General features: G+C 38.7%; 1 long non-coding RNA gene across 18 annotated transcripts in view; it reads left to right on the top strand.

Moving 5' to 3' along the window:
* Positions 1 to 364: 364 nt before the first annotated feature.
* The window catches only part of LOC104915444 (uncharacterized), a 59,881-nt gene continuing 41,264 nt past the window's right edge, over positions 365 to 18,981 (top strand). For all 18 annotated transcript variants that reach the window (XR_014880172.1, XR_014880171.1, XR_014880169.1 and 15 more), the window contains exon 1: positions 365 to 532. This is a non-coding gene — a long non-coding RNA (uncharacterized LOC104915444). The remainder of the gene's footprint in view (positions 533 to 18,981) is intronic.

Below are 18,981 nucleotides of genomic sequence, written 5' to 3'. Positions count from 1 at the left end.
CTCAACATCTGAACTTGACATTTGACTGCCAGTGTCCAAAATAGAAGAGTGGAGGAAAGTTTAGCTTTTTTTTTATTATTATTATTTTTATTTCCGAATACACAGACAAGATGATTAGGCTAATTATATCTTTAAACATAAATTATATGTTCTTTTGGATGCACTAGGCAGTTATACATCCTTCAGAAATCACAGAGGCAAATGCCTTGATCGCCGAGCTTCGCTGCTTCGGAGCTGTTCCAGCCAGAAGCGTAGCGATTGACCGCGACGTGCAGCGGGGTTTCGGTCGCTTCCCTCATTCAGGGATCCCCGAGATAACGGAGCGGCCAGGCAGCTCTCAGCCGGGCAGTTCTCGCGAGAGCGGCTGACGCGGCGGGGCGTTGCCAGGGCAACGGCTCTGCATCCACCCCCTCGCCTAGAAAAAGCCTCGGGGACGGAGAGGAGGAGTCAGGGTGTGAGAATTTATCGAAGAGAAACTGTAAGCCACTCATACACGGGACTGCACAGCGAGGAGGGTTGTTAACACTGTCAAGTGAGTGTTAAGCGCGCGGGTCCTGTTAACGACCCGGCAACGGGGCGAGGGCAGAGCCAGCACTACCGGCAGCAGGGCGGGGCTGATCAGTCACACCTCATTAAGGCTTCCAGAAGTATTAGTGTGCCTGTTGGTTGGCGGTGGCTGCACCCCGGCGGAAGGCTATCGCCACAAAAACTGTGGAGACCCAGATGCTGCCTAGGCGCTGACATACTGTCCAGTTTATTTAGAAACTCATTGCTAAACACAGGCGGGTTATAGACATGGAAAATTAATTTGGGATTGTGACAGTGAAAGTGCCTGCAGTTGTCACACACAGGCATAATTTGTTGTTCAGTCGTTGCCATGCTCAGTGGCCACTGTATGAAATGGCAACGCTTCATGTGAACCTAATTTCTGTTTCAGTTAGTTGTGTTTCTTTTGTGGATAGTTCTACTTGGAAAATTATTATACTAAGGGTTCATCTCTATAGGGTGACTGTTCTCCTGCTTTCATATTGCTTCTCCTGCTTCCACATCCCTTTCTACACAGAGTTTTAGTTGTTTCTTTGAGAAGAAGTCTGGATGAAGAACTGTTTGCAGGATTGTGTCCAGAGGTTGGTGGTCACTGGCTCAATGTCTTACTGGAGATCAGAGACAAGTGGTGTCACATATTGCTGGGACTGATATTCTTCTTTATGAATGAATGAAATTGACAGTGGGGTTGAATGTGCCCTCAGGAAGTTTGTAGATGACACCAAGCTGTGGGATGTGGTCAACACACTGGAGGGATGGGGTGTCACCAAAATGGACCTAGACAGGCTTGAACACTCAACCTGGGAGAGCCTCATGAGCTTTAACAAATTCAAGCCCAAGGTCTTGCACCTGGGTTGAGGCAACATCCACTATCAATACAGACTGAGGGATGAAAGGATTGAGCACAGCCCTGCTGAAAAAGACCTGGGAGTACTGGTGGATGGGAAGCTGAACATGAGTCAACCCAGAAAGCCAAGTGTATGCTGGGCTGCATCAAAAGCAGTGTGGCCAGCAGGGTGAGGGAGGTGATCCTTCCTGTCTACTCTGTACTGGTGAGACCTTACCTGGAGTAGTCCAGATGCGGTGTTGTCAGTATAGGAGAGACATAGACCCGTTGGATTGTATTCAGTGGAGGGCCATAAAAATTATCCAAGGGGTGAAACACTTCTCCTATGAGTACAGATGAAAGAGCTGGGACTGCTAAACCTGGAGAAGAGAAGGCTCTGAGGTGACCCGATAGCGGCATTTCAGTATCTAAATGGGAGCTACAGGAACAAAGGTGATAGACTCTTTATTAGGGCCTATTGTGATAAGACAAGGGGAAATGGTTTCAAGCTTAAAAAGGATGGATTTAGTTAGATATAAGGAAGAAGTTTTTTACAGTAAAGGTGGTAAGGCAATGGAACAGATTGCCCAGAGATGTGATGGATGCCCTGTCCCTAGTGACTTTCAAGGCAATGTGCTGAATCAAGCCCTGGGGAACCTGATGTAGATGTAGATGTCCCTGTTCATTGCAGAGGAGTTGTACTAGATGATTTTTAAAGATCTGTTCCAACTCTAAGGATTCTATGATTCTATGATAAAAGACACTATACACACTCTCTTGGCTTTGATTTCTATCTCTTGCCACTAATCCTTCCTTTCCTCCTGTCACTAATATAAACATCTCCTTTGCTTTTCTCTATTTTGTTTCCATGTAATCTTCTAGTGTCTTCGGATGCCTTTCTAGCACTCAGTTTCTAGCACTTTGTTTCCTACGCATAGGAAACCCACCCATGACCTCTCCCTCCCCCCACCCTTCTAACTTCTTTCAAGGTATTCCATTCCTAAACTTATTGGTATTCTAAACTCTCCTCTGATTTCATCATGGCTACAATCCATCCTCCAACCTTGACATATCTCTAAAATTTCTCTCACTAAAGCCTTTGATGACTGCAGCTGAATCTCAGATCCACATCAGTAAGCTTATCTTTTTCAAATTATCAGACACCTGCCTCACATTTAACCAGGCTTTTCTTACTGAATTCTTGCCTTTCCTTAGGGACTTTATCCTCTCTGAGCTTCTCTCATTATTCTCTTTTTTTTTCTTCAGTTTTTTTGGGGGGGAGTGGGGTAAGAGCAAGACAATTCCTTTAACTGGGAATCCTATGGGTTTGGAGTAAATATTTTATGTCTATCTCCGCACACACTGTCTTTGGGTAATTTTGTCAGAAAACAAAGTCAGTTCCAAATTCTAAGACAGAGAAGCAGATTAAAAACTGGTGTTCTCTCTTTGCGCTCTCTTCCAAACATTCAGCAATCCACTCTATTTAGCTGTAACTAAAGGTAAACTCATTTTCTCTTGGCCACCTGGCAGCTTTGTGTCCTGTTTGTTCAGTCCTTAGTCACTGAGGTTATGGCCTGTGACTAGAGTGCTGCAGCAGTGTGCCAGCTAGAATAACAAATAGCCACAGATTGAATTAGATAGAAACAAGTCAGTTTTGAAATGAATGTCACATTACCTTGAAGAACACTTACATGAAGATTTATTGTCATTAAAAACTAAGTGTTTGACTCAGTTGTTCAACATTTGCGTGCATGGTGCATGGTCTGAATTCAGCGCTCTACAAAAGTTTCTGCTCTTTGGCATAAAAGAGGTCTGGATCCTGTACTTTGCTACCCTAGTAATTCCTGGTTCTGCTGGTACATCTCTTGTGCCTGGAGCTGGCTCTCCACCTAGCTGAGACATCATCTTTAACTCTTAAAAAAAAAAGCTTAAGAAGAAAAGGTTTTGATGATGTGACATGAAGATAAATGGCACAAATATAGACCAGCAGTAACAGAAGATATACATGCTAGGTGTTGAATATAATTTGGAAACCAAACCACAGAGGAGAATTCTTATTTTATTTGGTTTATTTTTGCTAATCTCCTGGAGAATCAGAAAGTCAGTAGATGTAAACTAGAGATGCATCACAGGGGGGATATTCAATCAAGGTGATGCAACATGTATCTAATTGTTTTTTCATAATTACAATGATTAATAGATATTTATGTGATAATGACTCTCTTCATAGCTTAATATATGTTAACTCTAAATTTGAAAATGGCATACTAATAAATAAGGCTTCTAAGAGAGGCGTGTTGGTAAAACCACGCTTCTATCTACTTGTTTTTCATTGTAATATCAGTATATTGAAAACATTTGCACAGGGTCAAGTAATTGTGAGGGGATAAAACAGCATATGAGGTTATAATTACTATGTTAGGTAAAACAGAGCATTATCAGTCTTCATGGCTATTGCTGTTTTTTTCCTTCCAATTACTTGATAGTCCAGGAAATTTTTCACAGCTGAGCCATTGTGTTTTCTTCAGACGTTAGAAATAAGATTGGCAGATTTATGTCCGTATTCAGCCATGCAGCAAAGTACTGGAAGAACGGCATTATTTCATCCTACTCTTCTGTGAGTTTCTGTTATTTACCATGTAAGAACAACTTCTTTGTAATGTCTCCTCTGTAGAAAAATGACATGTTTATCTTCATTGCCAACCCTTGATTTCCAGTGTATGTTCAAAATAGTTGATGGGTGGAGGAATGCTGGCTGGTTTTATGCTAAGAAAAAAAGCCTCCACAAGTTCACATTTAGTAAAGTACACGTTTCTTAAGTTTTCTGTAACATGAGGGAATATTTTGTTGTTTGAATTTCTATAACAGCCTATTTTCTGTATTCAGAGGAACAGATTCCCTTACATATGGAGTATTTTTAACTCATGGGATAATGTAACTCAGTGTAATAACATATAAAAACAATCTTCTGTGTTTGTTGTTTGAATTAAAATTGTTTATTCATTACAAATATTAGAAACGTAATAATCCCTTTTGGTAGTTAGTTTTTCATCAGAATATTAAATTCTGAGTAGAAAAGACAATAGCACTTAAGTTTACTTGCATGTTTTAAACAAGTTTTAATAACATATACACCTTTTTAAATATCCCTCAATAATGTATGCTATTATTGTCCTTACAATCATGGATGTCCTTGTTTTAATGGTTCAAAGCATGTGAAAAATCTTTATCTGGAAGAATATACCAACTGAGATTTTTTATTTGTACATGATAACACATTAAATTCTATCACCTTGAATTAACTTGATGCCATAATTCACTGCTGAGATCTTAATATAAAGATTGCTGGGGCAATGCTTTCAGGGCCAAAACTTCAGCTAGACTGTTATGTGTTTTGAAGGAATTATGCAGATACTTACTATTTGAGGGTCTAGCTTTTGGCTGTCATCTTATGAAATCATTGCTTTCTGTGGACTTCCTGGCATTCACCTTAATCAAGAGTTGGTGAGGGATAAAAGCCCTTGGCTGATCTCATATCTGCACTTTTCGCATAATCTCTGTACTAAGTATCATCTTTAATCTAACATTGTGAAATAGTTTAATTTATAATGATTAAAAAGATGCAAAAAGATGTCAACCTTTACATACCTTTGGAAGATCACAGAATCATATAATGGCTTAGATTGGAAAGGGCCTTACAGGCCCCCCAGCAGCTCAGCTGCCCAGGGCCCCATCCAACCTGGCCTTGAGCGCCTCCAGGGATGGGGCACCACAGCTTGGCCTTCTTGTTGTAGCTCATTAGATTTGGATGGGCTTGCTTTCTGGGCATGTCCAGTCCCTCTGGATAGCATCCTTCTCTTCTTCTGTATCAACTGCACCACTCAGTTTCGTGTCATCAGAAAACCTGCTGAGGGTACACCTGATCCCAATGCCTATGGCATTGACAAAGATGTTGAAGAACACTAATCCCAATATGGACCCCGGGGGATGTCACTTGATCTTTAGATGATGTTGCTCACATTGTCCTCACTAATGTTAAAGAACTGTGTCCTATCAGAAGAGGCGAATAATATTAAAGATATTAAAAAAAAAAAAAAAAAAAAAGGAATCTGCTACAAATAACAATTCTGAGCATCACCATTTTTGTGTTCCAATCAGTTTTTCAGAGAGTAACATAACAAAACAAAGCTGCAAAGCACAGAGGAAATGTTCTTTCAATGTTTTTCTGTTGACTTATACCACACTTTAGCTCCCATTGATCTAAATCTAGAATGATTTTTTTTTATTTTATTTTATTTCTTTTTTTTTGTGATATCAGCCAAGAATCAGGTAGAATTGGGTAGTATCATCAGACCTCATGTGTTTTTGTTTTGTTTTGTTTTTTTTATTTCTCGTTTTTAATCTGGTAGAAGTATTTTGAAGAGCTCGTAGCCATAGCAACCAAAGTTGTTTTAAAGGCTGCAAAAGGTTAAGCTGTCTGTAGAACTGATAAAATGGCACACTACAGACAGCGGCAAAATGAATTGTATGCCTTTTGGGGCTACTACATGGAAGGACAGACTGTTTTTGTTTGAGCCACTTTTCAGCATAAATATGGGAATATTTTCTTCTTCCAGATGTGAGTATGAAATAAAGGGTCTCTAATAGTAAAAATAAATGACTGCTGCTGCGAATTACATTGTAGACGGTATTGTGAGCCTTAGTTTTGTGTTACTGCAATCTTTACTGTGGTTGTGTTTGAGCCGTGAGGGAAAGTGAGCCCAAGTAGGGTGCGGAGGGGACCCTGAAGACAGCTTTCTCTCCCTCTAGTAACACTGCAGTTGAGTCTCAAAGGTTGTACAGGTGAGTTCAGTCCATGAATGCACACAGTGCTCCTTGCACTCACTGATTGTACCCAGCTCCTCCAGTAGCAGCCAGTATAAATTGTCTTTCTTTTTGTTCTACTTACAACATACTTAGATATGTTATGAATGTAAGTGATCAGTAGGCCCTAGCTCCTTGAGTGATTGTGATCTTGAGAGTTTCTGGTCTGCAAATTTCTGTGATTGCTTTTTTTTTTACTTGAATGGGAGTATTTCAGGGAGAGTCTGAAGTCTCATTAGGCTTCTTTCCCTTTTCCTGCTAATATTTATATTTTTTTCTAATCTCCTAACTAAAATCCAGTATTTCCACCATATTTTTCCTTTTCTTTATAAAGTTGGATTAACTCCCTCTTTCTGATTCTAGTTCACCAATGAAAATTGTCCTGGAAGCACAGAGGAGGGTTTAAGTGCTGGACCACCGAGTCCACTTTGTTTCCAGAGAAATAGTATGTGGTAAATGTAGTGTTGCAATCAAAAGATGCTCAGTAAAAATCTGTTTGGTCATTGTTTTCTTGCCCACAGGGAATTTCATCCTCATTTTATTTTATTTTATTTTATTGTGTATCTTGGCATAAAGATCAAATCCTCTTCTTGCTAGCAGAAACTATAAGGGGAGTGGAGGTGCAAGAAAATTAATATTATACCTACATTGTCAATTAATCCTCCTTAGCTTTTTCTGAAGTCCACTCTTACCCCCAAGTAACAATGTGTATAGGGTAATATGTTCTCAAGTGTGAGATGTTGAGCGTCCCACTAGATTTGTGTTTATATGCTGTGTGTAGATGGGACTTGGTGAGGGTTGAACATGCAGCAATTTAGGTTCCCAGCAGCATTCTGAGCTCAGCCCTTCTCTAGACTGTTAGGGTTGCAGTGATGCAGTGACCCGAGTTCAGGTTGGATAAAACCCAGCTCCTGGCTGAGAAGTGTCCAGGCCATGAAAGCAGTGTGCTTACATGTATTTCTGAAGCTGTAGTTTGATTTTTATGGTATATATAACTAAGATTTTCCAGCACATGTTTACTGTATTTGGGAATTATCTGGGGCAAACATGAAAGCCTGGGAAACTAATATTGTGGAATAAAGAGAAATCCTGCAGTAGAACAACTTGAAAGCAGAGGCATCTAGGCAAATAACTGATCACTTTATTGTACTTTTCTATCATTTGTTTTCTTGAAAATAAGAAGGAAGAACTGAAGACAAAAAGTAAGAATGAACGCCATTAAAATATCACTAAGAATTTCTGTTCTAAAAGTAAGCTAGAGAAGGAGTCTATAAATACTTACGATTAGAGGACTTGGTGCTCATCTGAAAAAAAATGTAAGCTGGAATATTGACTTAAGACCCAAGCTAACATAACATAGTAGGTCCAGCAAATACAGTCTATGCAAATACATTCCCCCTGTATTCTCAGAATTGTTAGTCTTTTATTCTTGTCTACTTTTGCTTCAATCCTGTCTGCAAAGGCTTTGTACCAGCTATTTGCCAATCAACCGGCTCTTTGCAAAACACTTTAGTGTCCTGATTGTGCTGATGAAATTAAGACTGTTCTCGGAAGATAGATCAATTGCCTGCCTCCCATTCATAATATTCTTGAGACCACAACAACTGCCTGCAAGTATAAGGAGAGCACAAGTGGACATTTAAAGAAGCGGATTTTAAAGGCCAAAGCCAGAGCAATACATTTCTCTGCTCTGGTGTCAACAGATGGGTCATTCATTACAAGATGAAGAAAATCCTGCAAAACTGTGTGGAGCAAACTGAGGGCACAGCAAAAATAAATGGATAGTACCAGTTGGATGTATGTATTTCTCACAATTCCCATCTTTTTATATAGCAATATAGATGGCTTTACTTATCTTGTCCTTAGTACACTTCAAATAATTTGATTCCAACCTGTTCTGACTTACTTGTCAGTACCAACTGGAAATACAAATCACCTCACTTGACATCAAACTCGTAACAGTTAGGTGTGAAGTTAAGCTGGCTGAAGATCAGATTTGGCTGCTATGGACATTCTAAGTGCATCTACAGAGGAAGCTTAATCTTTCCCATCCCAGATAGCTGTCTTAAAAAGCAACGGATTGCTATCCTTAATCACTCCTTTCCCTTTGCTGAATATATAGGGAATCTAAATATTGATTTAAGATGATATGTCTAATTTTTAGATGGCTGATTGTAGAGAGCAGAAATTCTATTTTAAGGAGGCACGCAAATCCTTCCGTGCAGTACTGTTCTCATAGATAGCTTGTAGTTAACAGAGTGTAGCTCTTATAGGCCTGGCATGTAGGTATCCTATGTATTTTGAGGAAGATAACGATTTAGCTGCTGTGTCCTGTACTCTTGGTGTATTTGTTTGGTGCTGGGGGAGTACTGGTCCATTAGGATCCCAGTATGAAAGGCACTCAGTGTCTGTAAGATATCATTTGAACTGCTGTTTATTAGATCTAATGCTATAAAGACAGAATTAAAAATAACTAATATCCCTTTAGGTGCTAAGAACCCCAAGTTATGCAGCACCGAAGAAGCATCTGATCCATACACAACACTGTGCAGACCCCTATATTTGAAGGGGTACTCCCATTTTGGTAATTTCCCAACGTGCCAGCTTCCAGCTTTTTGCTGTACTTCTAGACAAAAGCAAGGTAGCCCAAGTGGCATAATCACTGGTACTAAATGGGAGCTGCCAGCAGGTGCAGTGAGGCAGCTGAGCTCATCCTATGGCCAAGGATTTGCGCAGAACAACACAGACTGAAGGCCAGGGGGGATATGCACTGCAGGAATGTCCTGTGTAAGTTAACTGTTGAGTAAATCACTAACTGCTCATGCGTAATGATCTTCCAGTCAGGATTGTGACTGTATCTTCAGAGCATTTTTTTTAACAGATAGCCCCATCTGCTTTTTGTGGAAGCTCTGCAGAGTTCATTAGCTACAAACATGCATTATTCAAGAGCACTTCTGTACCTCATTCATCTGCTGTATGTCCTAGGTTCCTTACTTAACAGTTGCTTTCCTGCAGCAAGTGAGTGCACGCTAAACTGAGACATTAAAGAAGCTCCGCAAATGGAGTTTTTGTGAAGGAAACTTAAAGCATTGCAGTACTGAATCAACAGGTGAGAACGATGCATAGAGCAGAGAGCCACAACAGTTCTAGCCTAGCGTAGTAAAGTTGTGTTCACTTGTAACCTTTAAGGTCAGGAAAGGAGTTCAGTGCTGAGCTGTGTATGCTCTGTTTTTCTGAGAGTCTCAGCGTGACTTATTGAGTCAAACTGACATCTCTTCCTGGAAGGCAGGTTCCATTTAAGACTCTTTTGTGGCTCACACACTTCAGATTACACACGTGCACATTTAAAGGTTGTGAATGAATGGCTCTGGGTCTCTTGAAATGCTCTTTTCCCACCTATCTACTTCAACAAGTAAATAGTTTTGTGTCAAGTTAAGGACCAGAGTGCATTATTCAACATGATCGTATTTGTGGCTTGGAGACAATCATTATGGCAGATTTCCTGCTCTGAAGAGTACTGCTATGGCATTTAGCTAGGACACAGAAATTCTATTGAAAAGACAGACCTCTTTTGTTACTGAGGCTTACTGTCTAGAAGTGCTTTTTTGGGAGAGCAATTTGAAGGAAATCATCCTGAGAGCTTGAGACATTTCTAACTGTAGACAGAGCTGTTTAGATCTGTTTCTGACCACCACAGAGCCAACAAGAAAGCTACTCCAACTCCTCTGAAGGGGTCTTATTGACTGATGATGGGGCAAGGCTGGGAGCCTCCTCCTGTTACCTATCCCCCTGTCAAGGAAGAAGCATTGCTGCACTTGTGTTTTCCGGAAGAGGTGACAGGCCTTGACAGTGTGACGTCTGGGATGCCAGCAAGGAAGACAGGCTGGCCCTAAGTAAAAGTGAAAAAAATCATCTGGATGTAAACATTGCTTTCATAACCTGGGGTTCCCTTATTGCATCTGTTTACAGAGGGACTGGGCTTTTTCTGGACTAGAATGGACTGAATTAATGAAGAAGATTCAGTATGGATCAGATAGATAGAATTGGAGCTGAAGGTCTCAGCAGCAGTGTGACAGGCCTAAACAGTGTCATCCTATGAACTCAGAAGGCTCAGGGTACATTACAGTCATACATGAATTCATGGAGTTCTGTAAAAGACTCACAGTAGCGGTTGCATGGTCAAGGCATTTGGCTTTTGATCTGAAGTGTTTAACATTTTTAACATTTAGCTAAACATAAATGTTTAGCATTTAACACACTACTCAAACTTATGGTATGGGGCCAGAGCAATGGAAATCAGTGCCCTAATATGCAATTAAGTCATATTATGTGTCTTGCAGACAAATTTAATGTCAACGGAAAGATCAGAATTTCCCTTCTCCTATTAGAAGCTTTTAGTAGAAAAGAAAATAAGGCTTAAAATCATACTTTCTTCTTAATTATTATTATTTGGAAGAGAATATCAGCATGCAGCATGGCAAACACAGCTGAATGAAAGGATTTTAATTTGTAATTGGTTTGAAGCTAATTTCTTTTCTATTAGGATCTCCTCTACCAAGATTTAATAGTAATCAGGGGGCTGAGGAGCTAAGGAGGCTGCCCATGCTTTTTAGTTGCAGTAGCATCTGCAGCGTCAATTTACTAGATCTGTAGGTGAAGTCTGTGCCCTGTATCTCAAATCCCTGGGCACTGCCTGCCTTTTAACTAAATTTCTGGCTTTTCATCTGATATTCCTACTCTTGTTTACGGATTCTTGATTTTACCTTGGTAATCTGTTTTGGCTTGAAACATTATTCTGGACTATGAACTTTGATCTTTTACTAGGTTAACAAGAAAGAAAGCATGATTTTAGGTTTGCTCAAAGAAAGCTTGGCAGTGATTATGTGGGAACATTTTAGAACTCAAAGTTCTAGTTTCGTTTGATTCTGTTTTCTGTATAGTTTACCATTCTCTATCGTAATGTTTGGTGGCATAGCTAACTTCATCTTCCCAGAGTCACTTATTTATTCATAAATTTATTGCTTGAATGAATCTCAGCTGTATTCACTCCTCTCTATGCCTTATTCTCAGATTTGGTCGTTTCCTCTTTTTTTTTTTCTTTTTCTTTTTTTTCCCCCATGCATTTATTAAAGTGCAAACTTTTCTACGTAGTACTTTTTTTCCTTTGGTGTCCAGACAGTACTACCTCTCTTCATACTGAGCTGATGAGATTTATTGCCACCCTGATTCAATCTGATCAGGCAGTCAAGAACTTTCTTGTTGTTTTTTAAAACTTTCCCAGCTATGCTTTGTAAGCGTTTCCAGTCTCTTGAGTTTACTTTTGCAAGATCAAGGTTCTCAGAATTCTTTTATGCCTGTTCATTATGAATAAGAAATAGTATTTTTCATCTGTAAACTGAATACATGCTCAGATTGCTAAGTAAACATACTACAACAAACGGCAAGAAGGCTAAGCCTTTAAAATTCCCTTCATTTGCTGTGATTTGTGACATTTGTCTTTTATTTTTTGAGTTCTGTAGGACTTGTATCTATCCCATTTTATGTCATTCATTCAGATGTTGTACAGGTCAGAGCAGAAGTCTGCATTTGTACATTTGAGATTTGCTGTAGTTTGAGTCTAGTTTTAATATATTGATTCATTGTATGAAGTACTGATTCAACCTCGACGTGACTGTTAAACTCTGGTAGATAGAGACCTTGACTACAGCTTGCCCAGCCTTGAACTTGGCCGTCATGATCACTTAGGCATTACTCCGGGAAAGGTGCTGAATATAAACTTAGCCTGGGAAGATGAATCTGTTAAATTATCTAATTTTTAACAGATGGACTTGCTTAAACCCAGAAGTCTTTGTTATTCTATGGAAAATGCCTTTCAAAATTGAGGAAGAATGTACGAAAGGGAAATATATGTAAAATTTGCGTTTTCTTTGGCTATGGGATACTCAGAACAATTTAGCAATTACAGTTGGTATGTAAGTAATGTGAAATAAGATGAATTTTCTTTGTGAATCTGACGTTTCCAAAACTTCAGAGATGACACAGATGCTGTTGGAAAATAGCATAGTGGTTACAAGTGACATGCTTTTTTACCCATATAAGAAGCAGAAAAAATTCTTTATTATTTAGAATATTTCGAATAGAATTAGAAAAAAATGCTTTATGTAAGCAAGAATGAATTTGGTATTCCAAGCACTATCATTATGGAAAATTCTTGGTACTCATGTACCATAGATATCTACTAAGGTACTTACAAATACATGCACTTAGCTACAAGACATAATATTTGCAAACTAATGAAGATCATTTAGTTCAGACACTGAAACCTAGCAAAAAGCTATTAAATAAACCTTAATAAAATAAAATAACCCCACAATTATCAACTGTTAGGATTCTAATAGGCTTTTATAACAAGTCTTTGTCTTGGATACTAAAAATACCTTTGGAAAAGACAGACGAGAGGCTATCTGACTGATTTTGTGAGAACAGTCAAAATGTGCTATGAAAAGGAATTTCCTCCTGTATGACCTGATGTATGGATGTCCAAGCTGCAGCTCATTTCAGAAGTGTTGCTGAGCTTCTTAATGGTGCTTTGAGACAGCTTTTCCTTATCTGAAACCACTCACTAATGATACAGAGAGTTTAAATAACTTTCATTGCTTTCAAATACCTGTGTACTGAACAAACTCAATTACATAAATTCGATTTCTCTTCATCCTTTAGAGATAATTTGATCAGAAAATCTTCAAGTTAGCTAAAATGATCCCATTCACCCCTGCTAGTGTAGATGTTGCTATCCACATTTCTTAGATAATCACAGATTTGTGTAAATTGGATGATTATTCAGAATAAGACAGCTATTACATTCCCAAACTGGCTCATATCGCATTGTATACCTCAGTGTTCTTGAAACACTGCGTATACCTCTGCTGACAGCACTTTCGTATCTTCAAGATTAACTTTCTATTGAGTACAGTGATACCATGGTTTTCATATTGCTTTACCTCAGTCTATGCACATCTGATTGCTATTGTGGGTCCTTCCTTGTATAGGTTTGATTTCACACATCTGTATCTACCTGTATTAAACTGTATAAAACTTTTTGCTTGGAAAGTAATAAATGACTTACCTTGGAAAGAACAGAAATATTCCTTCCTTCCTTCCTCCCTCCCTCCCTTCCTCCCTCACTTACTGCTTTGGCTTATTAGGAAATGCAAAACTGCTAGAGATCTTATTTCAAGTGTTTCAAATATTCTCTACAATACTTGTCATTAATTTATGTTATTACTTTTTTGCCCACATTCTATTTATTATATGGAGCTGGCCTCAGTATGAACCTTGAGAGATTGCCATCCAGAAGCATTAAAGAGATTTAAATCCCTTAATGTTCAATGCTTTAAAAACTATTTTATGATATGGCAATTAAAAATGCCATGCTGCGGAAAGTAACAGGATCCCACAGAGTATGTTACAGGTATGGCTCAGCAGAAAATGAGCAGTATGTCCAATTTCTTCCCTTGGCCTCTCCTTATCCCATAAAAACTGTAACTTTCAACAAATAAAGGAAACAATACAGATCTCTGCTGGGTTGAAGGATGATGTTTTGTTGCAGGATGGAAAGTTACAAGTTATTAGAAAACAATGACCATTGAAAGTGGTCAATTTATGGTACAGGAAATCTGATTTCTGGAACTGTGTGTGCATGTATGTTCTCACTTCATAACTGTTTCCAGATACTGGGACTATGAACTCAGGCAGTAATGGTAGAGCTGTCATCATTAGTCTCAAACTTCAGATCTTCTTTCTTTTTATAGTTCATTCGAGATGTTTCTAGCAATGGTCATGGCATTCTCTGGCTACAAGTCTGACTAAATGGAATAGAATTATGAAGGAAAATATAAAACCTGATGTTGTCTGGGCAAACCTGCATGCCAAATCCCCCTTTAGCAGAAAAAGATGTAATTTTTCAGAACTCTGGAAAGGTGTACCCACACATACTACAGGCATGTTTGATGAGCTTGCATTCCCCTTCTGTTTGATCAAAAACCTGGGCTAAGAAGGAACTTTACGTGTAGGAAAAAGAAGAGGATAGAACATGTTCCTTTCAAGGCTCAATTGAGAAATGTTAGGTCTTTTTAAGGGCACCATTCAGCCACGGGCCTTTTTTGCCAAAAAAAAAATAACAAGACAGCACTGCAGAACTGAGTATACTCCATGTATTTATTCATAGCCTGAAATAGACTATGGCAATTTTCTTTAAGATCATCAATATACAGTTAAGAAGTGAGCAGCTGACAAAGGTAAGGGCATACCAATGAGTCTTTCCATTTTGAAAGATTTTCATATATTCCTTGCTCATCTCTAAGTGTTAAAGATTTATCACAGTCACAAATTCCATCTGTCTTTCATCATCATTGTGGGATATTATTCCAAAAGCTATTAAGCTATTGCAAATTGACCTTATCTGAGCCTTGTTCTTTTTTCTTTTTTAACTTGAACTGCTTATTATGTATTCATTTTATGTATCTCTTATTTTTGCCTTGCCTCAAGCTGGAAGTCACTTTAAGAAAGCCATCTAAAAAACTCTCTGTATCTCTATTTAGTATGTACGTACATCTCAGTGTGAATTGTAGTGTATGTGTATCTTTGGTTCATCTCCTGTACTACATAATGTGGCAGTATGGCTTTACTCTTTCCAAAACAGTATGCCTTTTCAGAAAGCACCTCACTGACAGCTGAAGTTGTTCCTGTTTTTTTGAAATGTAAGGGGGATAAGAAATGCCACGTGGAAGAAGCAGCCGTGCTGGCTGCATCTCCTCTGTTGTTTGGTGGAACATCTGATAAGGTGCCCATCTTGCACCTTATCTGTGGCTCCAGTGGAATGTGTAGCAAGGCAGAAGCAAAAGACTTGAACTTTGCAGCTGGGAAAAAAACCTACAAAATAAGACAATTACTAACAGATTGAGATAAAAGTGACAGATGTGAATAATAAAGAAATCCACGTAAGATCTAACCTTCTTCCTCAAAGCAGAGATTCACTGTCAGACAGGCTGCTTCAAGCACTGATCTCATCACATAACTGAAGCAATGACAATGTTTGCTTACTGCTTAAAGGGAGACCTCTAGGGCAAACGCATACACAAGTGTACAAGAAGAGTTAGCAGTTGTCACTCTTCCCAAATGCACTGTGATATGGGATGTGTTCAAGGTAACAGACTTGCTGGAGGGGCAGATTTATTTGCAGCTTTTTTGGAAATCTGAGATCTCAGTGCAGAACTCTATGATAAAACACCTTGAGTAAAATCTATTTAAGAGGTGAATCCTCCTAGTTTCTGATTTCCATGAAGTTTGTGACTCCCTAAAAATGAAATTAAAATTTGTATTATTGAAAATCATATGTTTGGTTATTTTGATCCAACTGGACTTTAGTTTTAATATTTGCCTTCCTGCCTATTGGGGTACTTGAGTAATTTTAATCTGCTACAATATTATGCAGCTCCTCCCTTTAACAGAGTGATGTAGGCTGTTATCAGCTTGGCTGAGGGAGCTGGGATTGTTCAATCTGCTGAAGAGGAGGCTCAGGGGAGACCTTGTAGCTCTCTCTAACTACCTGAAAGGAAGTTGTAGTGAGCTGGTCTCCACCTCTTCTCCCATGTAACTAGTGACACGACTAGAGGAAATGGCCTCAAGTTGCACCAGGGCAGATTCACGTTGGAAGTTAGGAAATACTACTTCTCTGAAAGAGTGGACAGGCACTGGAATGGGCTGCCCAGGGTAGGTGGTGGAGTCACCAACCCTGGAGGCATTCAAGGAATGTTTAGATATTGTGTTGAGGGATGTGGTTTAGTGAGAACTATTGGTGATAGGCAGAGGGTTGGAATGGAAGATCTTGCAGGTCTTTTCCAACATCGGTGAATCTATGATAGCAGGAGAAATAGTCACTGCATATACTTTTTTTTCTATTCTACGTCACTTCATATTTGGGCTGCTGCTTGGGATCTGCTGAGGAACACAGATTATCTTAGATACTTTTGATCTATAGAGATGAAAATAAGAATGAAGATGGGGTGGATTTTAATATTAGCTATTGGGTGAATACCAAGGATGTAAAAAGGGATTTGAAATATTTCGATGAAGAGTGATAAAAAAGACCTAGTGGCGGTTGTAGTGATTGAATTGTCTTCCCTTCTTCATGCATCAAATTTGTTAATAGAGAAAGTGCTCTTTAATATCAAGCAAAGGTGACAACTTTTAATTAAATCATATCCTTACAGATTTTTTTTCTGTTCTCATGAAGTCGTCTAAAAATGTTATACAGAAGACTGCAACATTTAAGAGGAAGAGTGAGATTCAATTTCCAGTTAATTACTTTCCTGAACATAGGTGTCCTTAAGTAGGTGTCCACATGGGAGCTAGGAACTTGACTCAGTTCCCCACATAAAGGCACCTGATAACAGTTGAGGTTCTCTAGGGTGCTCCTTGCTTCCTGCTGCTGGTACAGACGAGTCTGGGTGTCTCTGAAGCTGCCTGTCACGTTCAGCAGTCCTGTATGTCTTGAACTGCAGCACAGTTCTATGCCATGCTGTTGGATAAGGTGATTAGAGCACTTGACCACTATAGGACAATACAGGAATTCAGTACTGTCTTGAGACTTTGGAGAGCAGAAATAAAATTCAGCTACAAATAGGCCCAGAACTGGGAAAGGGTCTTCCATCCCAGACAGATCCTGCTGATGAACTGCTCAGCACAGAGTTGTCTCATGCTCACCAGTGAGGAAACATCAACAGGAGCAAAGCTGAAAGCCTCATGGTCAGGGACTTTGCCTGAAAGAGAGTTAAATGTGGCTCTAATTCTTAGTCTGAAAACCATATCAACAATTTATTCAATTATTATTTATAGTAGAAGTAGCTACACAGGCTTACAATCCATACAGGCTCCAGGAATGCCTTCTATTTATGTGCATTTTTTTGTTTGTTTGTTTGTTTTCCCCTTGATCTCCAGATGGGTTCTTCATTTGCTCACATAAGAAAAAAATAAACAGAAGTAGAGAGTGTGACTTGAGTGTGTGTATATTCTTTTACATCCCTTTCTTCCCAATATCAAAGCCCTGTGCTTTGCATGCTCTATAGGAATGTAGGTGACCTGGATGCAAAGGCTATGGGGGAAACTTAAATATATCCCTGCTCCCTGGGAACTACTCTATCTGTAGATTTTGCAGTAAGAATGAGAATCATAAACATTGTCTTCAGGAATACTAGTTCAAATATTTCTTAACATTGTTCTGTTTCCTGGTTGTAAGTGAGACTGGGAAAAAGAAGTCTTTTTTTGGTAAAACGTAAATGCAATGATTTGAATGAAATCAAATGAAAGAGCTTTCTGCATTGGAATAATGCTCTATGAATCTTTTTGCTAAAGACTGTTTAAAATACCTTGAGCTGGCAATATTCTTTTATCTGCTTAGTTTTACACAAATTAATTTGCTCCAAGTCCCCAGACAATGCAAGATCCTGGCCAAAATGGAGTGCAAGGAACAGCTATGCACTGCAGTAGATCCTATTTGATAATAAATCTGGATTTCTCACCTATAAGACTAGAACAGACAGATGCTCATAAAAGAAAGCACTTCAGAAATGTTTAGAATGTATATATCATGAATGTGAAGTCAGAGAGCCCCATGACAACCAATTCTCCAAATTTAATATTTGCATAATTAGTTTCTAGACTAATGTTACTAGAATGCCAACGATAATAATTACAGATCTGTTCTAATACCAATGAGGCAACTAGGTGTATCAATTCATCAGCTACTCTTCTGTCAGAGGTGGATTGTATCCTGTCTACAAGAAAAGAATATTTATTAAGCTGGCTAGTTTAATCAGAATATCAGTGATTAAACAGATGCTCTTCAAAGTTTTTTTGAATAGATCTATGAATGGGAGATATATATGAACACAGAAATCTTTAAGGATACAAAGAATATACTAAAATTCCACATGTACAAAGCTAAGGATAACTAAATTGTTGCATCTAGTATTTTCTGTTCTCATATCAGGAGAAACTGAAAGTAGAGCTCAGTATTTCACTGCTAACTGTAATATCAGAACCTTGAGAAACGTATAAGGACTCAACAAATCGATCAACAGAATTATGCTCTCCTTTTAATATAGTTGTCCCTCCTCCTTGACGATAGCAGAGAAGGGACAGTTTGTATTAGTGTTTAATCAGTAGGTTCTCTGACTTGGTCTTGAAATGTCAGTTCTTAATCTCCCTTGCCTTGAAAAACGAAGATATTGGAATTTGATGCAATACCTTTGTATGAGAGGTATAGTCCTCCTCTCAGTGTTCACCTCATGGAAGGGCTTGCTCATAAACCATAGTGTAGTGTATTTACATTATCCTGACAGAAGAATCAATGGTAAATTCAGAAGTTTTGTCTGCTTATTTTCTTCAACTTTAAACACATTAAGTTTTAGTCATTTAACTTAAACCTTGGTTTCAAGAAAATGTAACCAACAAAACCTAGTTAGGAAAAACGCATGATTAAATTATTCACGATGTCTCCTAAAAGTTTTCAAATTATAAAAGTGAATGAAATCTCTTATTTTTGAAGTTCCATTAGAAATACCCAACCATTTTCCTTCCTACCCCAATATACCTTAACTTAGAGGTGGCAATTAAATATTTGGTATCATACAAAAAGAGGTTGTATATGAACTGAGAGATCTGTCAATTTCTAATGACATTTCTGT

Source organism: Meleagris gallopavo, chromosome 1 (assembly GCF_905368555.1).
Source record: "Meleagris gallopavo chromosome 1, MGAL_WU_HG_1.1, whole genome shotgun sequence".
Lineage (NCBI taxonomy): Eukaryota > Metazoa > Chordata > Aves > Galliformes > Phasianidae > Meleagris > Meleagris gallopavo.
This window is presented reverse-complemented; position numbering and strand designations above follow the sequence as displayed.